Consider the following 8,727-nt stretch of genomic DNA (forward strand, 5'->3'; position numbering starts at 1 on the left):
TATACTCATTTCAATCCATTCAATCCAGTCCTGCTCATATCAAGATGGCCCCGTCCCGATTCAAAAACAATTAAGACCATAATTTGAAGAATGGGATGAGAAAAGGATTCGAGATGAAACAGAATATAAAATTACCTTTAAAATGTCCCGTGCCGAATATTAGACATGTGTGTATATTATTTTTATTTTAAAAATATATATTAATTATATTAATATAATTTATAATTATATTAATTATAATTTCAATACTTGCAATTTTTATTTAAAAAAAATTTTTTTAAATTGACAATTTTAATAACACTAAGAAATATAGGGTGATATTTTTTTACTATTTATTAATTATATTAATACAATTTATATATATATATTTATATATCTATTTAATAACTTTTATTTATATTATATTTCAACTAAAAAAGAAGAACAATGACTTGATGTTATACCTAGCTTGTCTATTGTTATTGCTCTTATAACTTAGAGATTACTTTTAATTATTATCATAACGTGTTTTGTCTCATGTATACTTAACTTTAAGTTGCACACTTATAATTGTGATTGATGTAATTCAATAATTTATTTTAAATTGTTGTAACTTATATACCCGTGTTATTTTGGTTTAAAATTTAATAAGTGATGTGATTTAAATTTTAATTAATAAACATTATTATCCAAGTCTTTTTCTCATATTTTGCTTTATCAAAATGGTAGGACATCTCAATCTTATCCTTGTCCCATCTCGATTCCTAATGGAATGGGATGACTTTTGAAATGGAACGGGACAGGAGATAAAAATTTAGTCCTAATTATTTTTTCGAGATAGGACATGAGACAGGGTGTCCCAGTCCCATCCTATCCCATGACCACCCATATCCACAACTCCTAATCTTCCTTTAAATGCACTCGTAGAGGGAATAGAATAAATAGAGATCGACAAACTTGCAATTACAAAAGGAGAACATGAACATGCTGCAATGCGAAGAAGACAAAACTTTCAAGGGTGAGGTGAGTTTTTAAGCCACTTGGTTTTCTTAGACTCGTCCCAATTCTTGGTTTAAATCTAGTTTCCAACTCAAAAACTGGTTCAAAATAGCTAAATGTGGACGAACTCAAAAACTGGTTTAAACAATCCGACTTAGCCACTTACCTTCTGGTTGCCAGTTGAACCACTATAACCATCCAATTCGATCTAGATTTTAAAACATTGGTTTAATTTTTGCTTTTGTTTTGAATTGGGTGCTTGATTTTTTTTTCTTTTTATCAAGTCCTTTAAATTTTTTTGTTAGAACTGTTAGTCCTCTTAAAATTGTTAAAAAAGCAACTAGTGATGAAAAAAGTTTGAGATAGATTTGTCACCTTATTTATACATTGATCAATGAAAACATGACATTGGACAAAATTTTAATACAAGCTGGAGCTTACTTAGCATTTAATTTAAATTTCTCTTATTTAATTTATATTATATAAATTATTTTATTGCTATTTCTTCTTAGCAAACTTTCCTAAACATCAACACCCTTCTTCATCCCTAGTTCTCCACTGTTGAATGAACGTTAATTACCTAAGGAGTTGGCCGTCCATCTCGCCTTCAATGGTTCCCTTCAATTGCAAGTCTAAACTTAGCATCTTCAAGATCTATGGTCCCTCCCTTCCTCTCCTTTTTATTTCTCATTTGCCTTTGTTTCAATTGGCATCATCATCGTCTATGTTTTCAATTCTATGATGTCCCTTGTCCACTCTGTTTCTCTACACTCTTCATTCTCATTGTCCTCTATCAATCTTGCCGAACCCTCTTCATTAAGTAGATGTTCTCATATATATCTATCATTCTTAATTAAATGGTGTGAGCAATAGCAATTAGAAAGGACATTATCTAGCAATAGAGTAATAGACTGTTGAAGGCATGATTGAAGACATTCTAATAGAAGGGTGTTACCTTACAAGTATGACAATGCCCTAAAATTCCTTTTTTTTTATTTTATTTATTTTCAGCTGATGCCAAACCTCAAATGCACGTCTCATTTACCCCAAATTCAGATCCAACACCCATTTTTCATCATCTCTTCCACTTTCTCTCTCTAGTTCATCTTGCTTTTCATTTTCTCTACCTTTTCTTTACTTTCTCTATATTTTTTTAGCACCCATAACTCTTCATCTAGCCATCAAATTTCAAAAATTCTTCCACCATTCTTCTTCTTTCCTTTGGCCAACCATAACCTAACCAATTGTAAGAAGATTTGAAGCTTAATCCATTAATGGACACCTTCAACCTCACGGCCTCTTGGAGTTCTTTGAGGAGCAAGTTGTTTTTAATGTTTTCTAGCTAAATTCTCTATGAAATCTTAGGGAAGAGTTGATGGAAGAGGAGCTTTGAAGTTTTCATTTGGCTAAGCTCAACTCTCTTGTTTTAATTTCACTAGAATACTATGACTATAGTTGATTGTAGTTTAATTTGACTTTAGTTTCATAGTTGGTTGTAATTATTAGTGTTGAAATAAGATTGTTGACTTGAATTTCACTTCCTTTTGTTGTTGGAAATTTTGGCCACTATGTGATTTTGCATTGTAATATGTGATTTCAATTGATGAATGTCTTGTATTAACTTTGCATGTAATTGTTTAGTAAATGTTTGATGAATTACTTGAGTTTCACAGTCTTGAGCTTGGGTACAACATTGGCTGTGGTATTAGGAGATGAATTTTAACTAAATACTTGGTTAGTTATTGAGTTAAGCTAGTGAGGTTACCTAAGGGGCTTATAATTAGCAATTAAGAAATTGAATTAGTGAAGCTAGGTTGTTTGAGATAGTTGTCTTAGGTAAATATTTTTTCAACCAAGGAACATAAGTTGAGTAAGCTACCATAATTAATTAGAGATTATGATTCTTCCATTAACAACACCTTAGGGTTCTTACTTTAAAAGGGAAGTCCATTCCATTTACCTTTGCTAGAATTTTAATAACTTGTCAACTAGTAATTACATAGGTAATTAGGTAATCAATTTTTACAACTTTGGGTGATTTATTCCATTAGATAACCTTTTGTTAAACTAAAACCATTCCTTGAAAAATAACTTAAGTTAGCCCTGTATTGTATTAAGGTTAATTTAGTTTTATTTTGAGAGTTAAGCAACAAACAACATCAAAATTTTGGCGTTGTTGCCAAGGAATGTGTTTAGTTTTAATTTTAAAGTTGTTTAGTGCTTAATTTACATTATGTGTTTCTGAAAAATTTTGAAAAAATTCAAAAAAATTGTGTTTTGTGTTTTTCTTAGTGTTTTCTTGTGTTTTGAGTATTTTGTTTTGAAAAAAGAAAAAAAAATAGTGCAATTTTCATTGGTTTAGTGTAGTACTTGACAATACTCTATTTTCTGTGTTTTTGCCTAAAATTGAAAAATTAATTGGGAATGATTTTGGAGGAGTTTTGATTTGAAATTTGTTTAGTAGCTATATCTCTTAGCTTCCATTTAAACTTGGTTTGGTCAATTTTTAACGTGAGGATTGTTTTTTGCAATTTTTACAAGCTAAAAAGGTCCAGAGAGCCTATATAGAGGATTCTTAAAATCTTGTGGTAACTTTTAAGTTAGCATATCTATCACTTTGTGTGTCCAAATTGCCTAATTCTAGTCTTAAATTTCTTCTAATTGTCTTATCTTTGTTTCTTGTGTTTATTATTTTCTTTGATTTTTCCTTTGTCATGTTGAAAAGTTTGTTCAAAATTCAGAAGGTCTTCTAGATGAAATCTTGTTTCTCCAGAACTATGGACCAACTTGTGAAATTTTTTGGGAAAGATTGGGAGGGAATTTTTTGCTGGAATTTTAATAACCTTATCCTATACATCTCATCTGCTTCTCATAAAATATTCAAGGGATTTTGACTTGTGGATTTTCTTCAAAAAAACTCGCAAGCTCACTTCCTCTAGGATGTAAACCAAAAAGTTTCTAGAACGTGCATAGTACCTTCTAATTGAGCCTTTCTAACTCTCTCTTCATTTCATTTTGCAATTTTTGTTTTTTTTCTTGATTTCTTGATTTCATTACATTATTGTTATGTATTTTTACTCATACACTTGCAGAGGACATATCATTTGAGCTTCCTTGATCATTCCATCATTTTGAGCTTGAATTTGCATCATTACTTGTGGATATAAGTTTCATTGCATTTTATGGCTTAGTTTCATCATTATGATTCATTCCATCCTTCATTTGACATGTATTCTCATTGATTTCCAGCACCTAACACTAATAATACATCCCATTTTCATAATCAATTCCAACCATATAACTTTCATTGTCCACCCCTATATTATAATCATTTCCATCAAAGTCACAATTTTGAATTTTCAATCACATGAGTTTTGAATCCAATCTAAGCACTCATGTTGAGCATACATCACCTATTGACATTAAGTATTTAGAAAAATTATGTGCACAAAGGGATAAATTTTATTGTATTGTAAGGCTATCTCCCATTTCTATTATGATTGTCCTATTTTAAAAGCATATTATGAACCACATAGAGTAGCCCAAGCTCCACAAGAGAGCAATTACATGTGTCAAGTTGAAGATACACAAAAAATTGCTCATAAAGTTATTGAAAACATAAATACACCTCAAGTCATTCAATCTCCAAAAGAAAAGGAGTCAATCCAACCTTTGCTTCAAGAGGTAATTTCTCCTATTCCTAATAAAGTGGATTCTTCCTTGCTTTCTATTTTGTCTAATGATCAGCATAATAATTTAAATAATGATGACATAGATGAAGAAATTATAGTTAAATCACCATGGATGTTTGATCATGAACCACATTGTGAAAAAAAAAATATCCTTAGGAGAAAACCACTTTGAGTTCACATAATAACTCTCTTGATTTTAAATTCAAATATAATTGTAAGTATTGACTCTTTATTTAGTTTGAATAAAGAAAATGAAATGGATATTGATAGTAGTGATGATGTATCTTATGTGCTTGGAATTCAAATTCTTTCTTGTGATGTTGTCAATAGTGCACATGCACTTGCTTCTTCCAACTATGATGCGCTTGAGAAAAGTTATTTGCCTTCTTTTATAGGTGAACAAGATATAGTGGCCGAACCACCTCTGGATTTCAATAAGAAACTTGCTCAACTTGAAGAGGCCATGGACTTGAGTCAAAATTCTAACCTATTTCTCTTGAAACCATGCCAATTGTGGAAGAAGAGCATGAGAAATCTAAGGCCAATCATGAAGTAAAAGAGGCTAATGTGTAAGTCTTACATAGAATTGAGGACAAGTCACAAGAAGAAGAGAGTTTGGAAGACTTAAAGCATGAGAATATTAAAGTTCAAGGAAATGAATTTAAAAGCCTAAAGGCAAATTGAATGATGTTGATCTTATGATTAAAGAATTTAGTAATGATCTTGCCTTGCTGTTTAGTATTGATTCATACTCTCATACTTCCATATCTCCTTGTACTTGTTTGAACGATTATAGATGCCAAAATTGTTTGGAAATTAATGCATACTTAGATAATGGTGATATATCTTCTCATGAATTACTTGATGATAATAAAATGTCTACTATACTTGAGGTTTATGGGTATGAGAAGAGTATTTTATCTTGTGATATATATACAAATACTAAAGGAGCTAATTTTAAAGAATTTACTCTACTTGAGCTTAATGTCCATAAGGTTTCCAAGCTATTAGAGAAAAATTCTACACTTGTAGTGCCTTTGCCCGTTAAGATAATGGAATAGACTGAGAGCTTACATGATGAGAAGGTTGAATCAAAGCCTAACTAAGTCAAACCATTCATAGAGGAAGATCTTATCCATGAAACTTTCAAGGAAATCATGTTATGTAATCTTGCACCAAATAAGGGAGTAGAACAATCCACACCATACATCTTGGAGCCATTACAACTTGATCTCGACCCTCCACCCAAGATGCTTGGAAAGAAGAGTACAATTAGTAGCTTTATGCAACTCCTCAAAGATGAAAGCTTTAACTTTAAGAGCTCATGTAGATTTAAACTAAGCTGTATCTTATTCACCCTTGCTTTTTACTTTCTTTGCTTTATGCTTTACTTTGTTGAATGAGTAAATTGCAAGTGTGGGGAAGATGAATCTAGTAGGAAAATTAGATTTTTTTTTTCTTTGTTTTGTTTGTTTTTAGTTGTTATTTGTTTGTGAAAAAAATTTTGCACCACACTTTTATTATGCATGCATTCATATTGATCTTACCTTATCATATCATTAGTCTATATATACATTAAGGATAATGCATGATTTAAGTATGGGGGAGAGACATAAACATTTTGTTTTGTTTTGTTTTGTTTTAGGTTTTTGAAAATATTTAAAAAAAGAAATTTTCTTAGAGTAAAGTTAGAAAAAGTCAGTAAACAGGTGGTTAAAGGTCGGAAAAGAGTAATGAATGTATAAAAATTGACAACTAACATGATGCAATGCATAAAGAGACCAAAATCAAAGAAAACTGATACCAAACTGTAAAGTCCCTACTTTAAACCGAACTTTAGCATTCACAAACACACAATCATCAATAACAATCACAATACAATATCAAAGTAAAAGCCCTTGATTAGTTTTCAAAATGCGGGATCTCGAGTTTGTATAACATATATTTAAATAAGAGGGCTAATGGAAGCGTAACCATAAATTCCAAGACGCAAAGAGGCATAACTATTTTTTAAAAAAAGTACTATGGCGTGGCACATAATGTGCTATGGTGCATATGACTGCAACTTTTGCTATCATATAGTAGTTCAGAAGATAAACTTCTGCCTACACCATTTTTGCATCTGATGTCCAATTAGAGTGATTCAAGTGCTCACACGAAGCTTATAACTTACTCTATCTAATGAGATAAGTTTAGACTCAATATGATGGTTCGATCCAAAATTAGACACCTGGATGTAAAAAGCTACTTTTTCTTTCAAAACTTACACCCCAAGTGCTCAATTTTTATTTCTTATCCTATTAGACTACTCTAGACCTTGAACTAAGCATAAAAGGACTATATACAACTAATTAACACTTCTAATCACATACATCACATGATTTACTCAAATTAACCTCTCAATACCACATTACATAATTTTAGACTTATCACATATACACATAGACTTATTCCACTTTCAACCATCTCACTCTCACATATGGGGCTCCGCCTCACTATATGGTCAGGAATCACAAATGTACTCAACTCTTTCAAATGGGGCTTTACCTCACTATTTGTGTCAAACACATATAATTTCACATTCAATTCACATATATATGAGTGGAACAAGTTACTTAATAATATACACTTGCATGTATCTACTGCTATGGTTCCCTCGATGAGACGTAATATCATATACCCAAGCAAGTTTACAATCACAATTATATACATATTCATATATTCTTTTCACATACATGTATTCATCCTAGTTGACAACTCAATTATAACAACTAATTATACATTCATTTACACAAATGGTAGTTATACCACTACCAATCGAGGCTACTCTTTCCTCTCTTTCTTTCCCAGCCTCGTGCTCTCTTCACTTGTATACAAAAGTAATGGAGTGAGGCATACGTCTAAGTAACTTGGATATAACCCAAATATCAGTTAGTAAGCAAAATCATAAACAAGAGATAAAGTAGCATGTGTTTCTGTAAAAGCAGTATAATATACATATACAAATCCATAACCATCCATCATGGTCATGCTCATGCATTTTTAAATTCACCTAGTAGAGTAAGCTCTACGCTTGAACCAAGACTTCTAATCTCACACGAACACGGCCCACCAAACCATTGTTCAGACTAGGTATCCTCTTCCCGTATAGGTGGTCTCCTAGGTCCATCGTGGCTAAGTCAAGCTCTACGTTTGAAATCTTTAAGACTTCCTAGCTTTACGCTTGAGATCTTTAGGATCTTCTAGTCCTTCCTGGTGGAGTCAAGCTGTATGATCAAAACTGTCAAGACTTCTTAGACTTGCACAGAGTAGGGCTGCAACCCCCTACCATAGTTTAGGGTATAGTTGCGAATGCAACGTGCATGTCTATGTATATATCTCGTCTCATACATCTCAAACATTACTCACACATTCGCATGCATATTCTTTCAAAATACTTCTACTCTATCAGTTCATAACATAATGCACATAATTATACAAAATACTTGTAAATAATTTCAAAAAAAACAAGTAAAAGGGCTATTCTAGTTACCTTTTACCCTTACTATTAAGGGTTACCAATCATATTGAATTCCTAAGAGTGTAGATTTCTCATGAGTGATATCATAGGTGCTCAATCTACACAATGCAGTGTCCCTTAATCAATTCTTAATACTCAACATAGGTATTGACTCAACTATACTGAATCTCTTAACACATAAACAGGTTCAATTAACCCCTTTCAAATTAATAAGTCTACTATCTATAGTCATTGGCCCTATAGGCTATTCAAATGACCACAACAACCTCCTAACTCATTTATTCAACCAATTTCACCATTTTTAACCTAACTCTTTAGGCTAATTAAGCCTAAATTATCAAGGTTCAACCATTTAACTCTAGGCTAGTCATAAAACCTTAGTTTTGTATTCCAAAGCCCTTTTTAAAATTTTCTTTTAGATTCCCACACCTTAAAACTTCCTGATTTGATTTTTCAATTGATCAAATTTAATGAAATAGGGTAGAAATGAAGTGCAAGGCTACACAATACTTGTCCAACAAGTTACTAACTGAAGCA

The sequence above is a fragment of the Prosopis cineraria genome, unplaced genomic scaffold, assembly GCF_029017545.1.
Source record: "Prosopis cineraria cultivar Desert tree isolate PC_DT_omini unplaced genomic scaffold, ASM2901754v1 PC4, whole genome shotgun sequence".
In the NCBI taxonomy this organism is placed as follows: Eukaryota; Viridiplantae; Streptophyta; class Magnoliopsida; order Fabales; family Fabaceae; genus Prosopis; species Prosopis cineraria.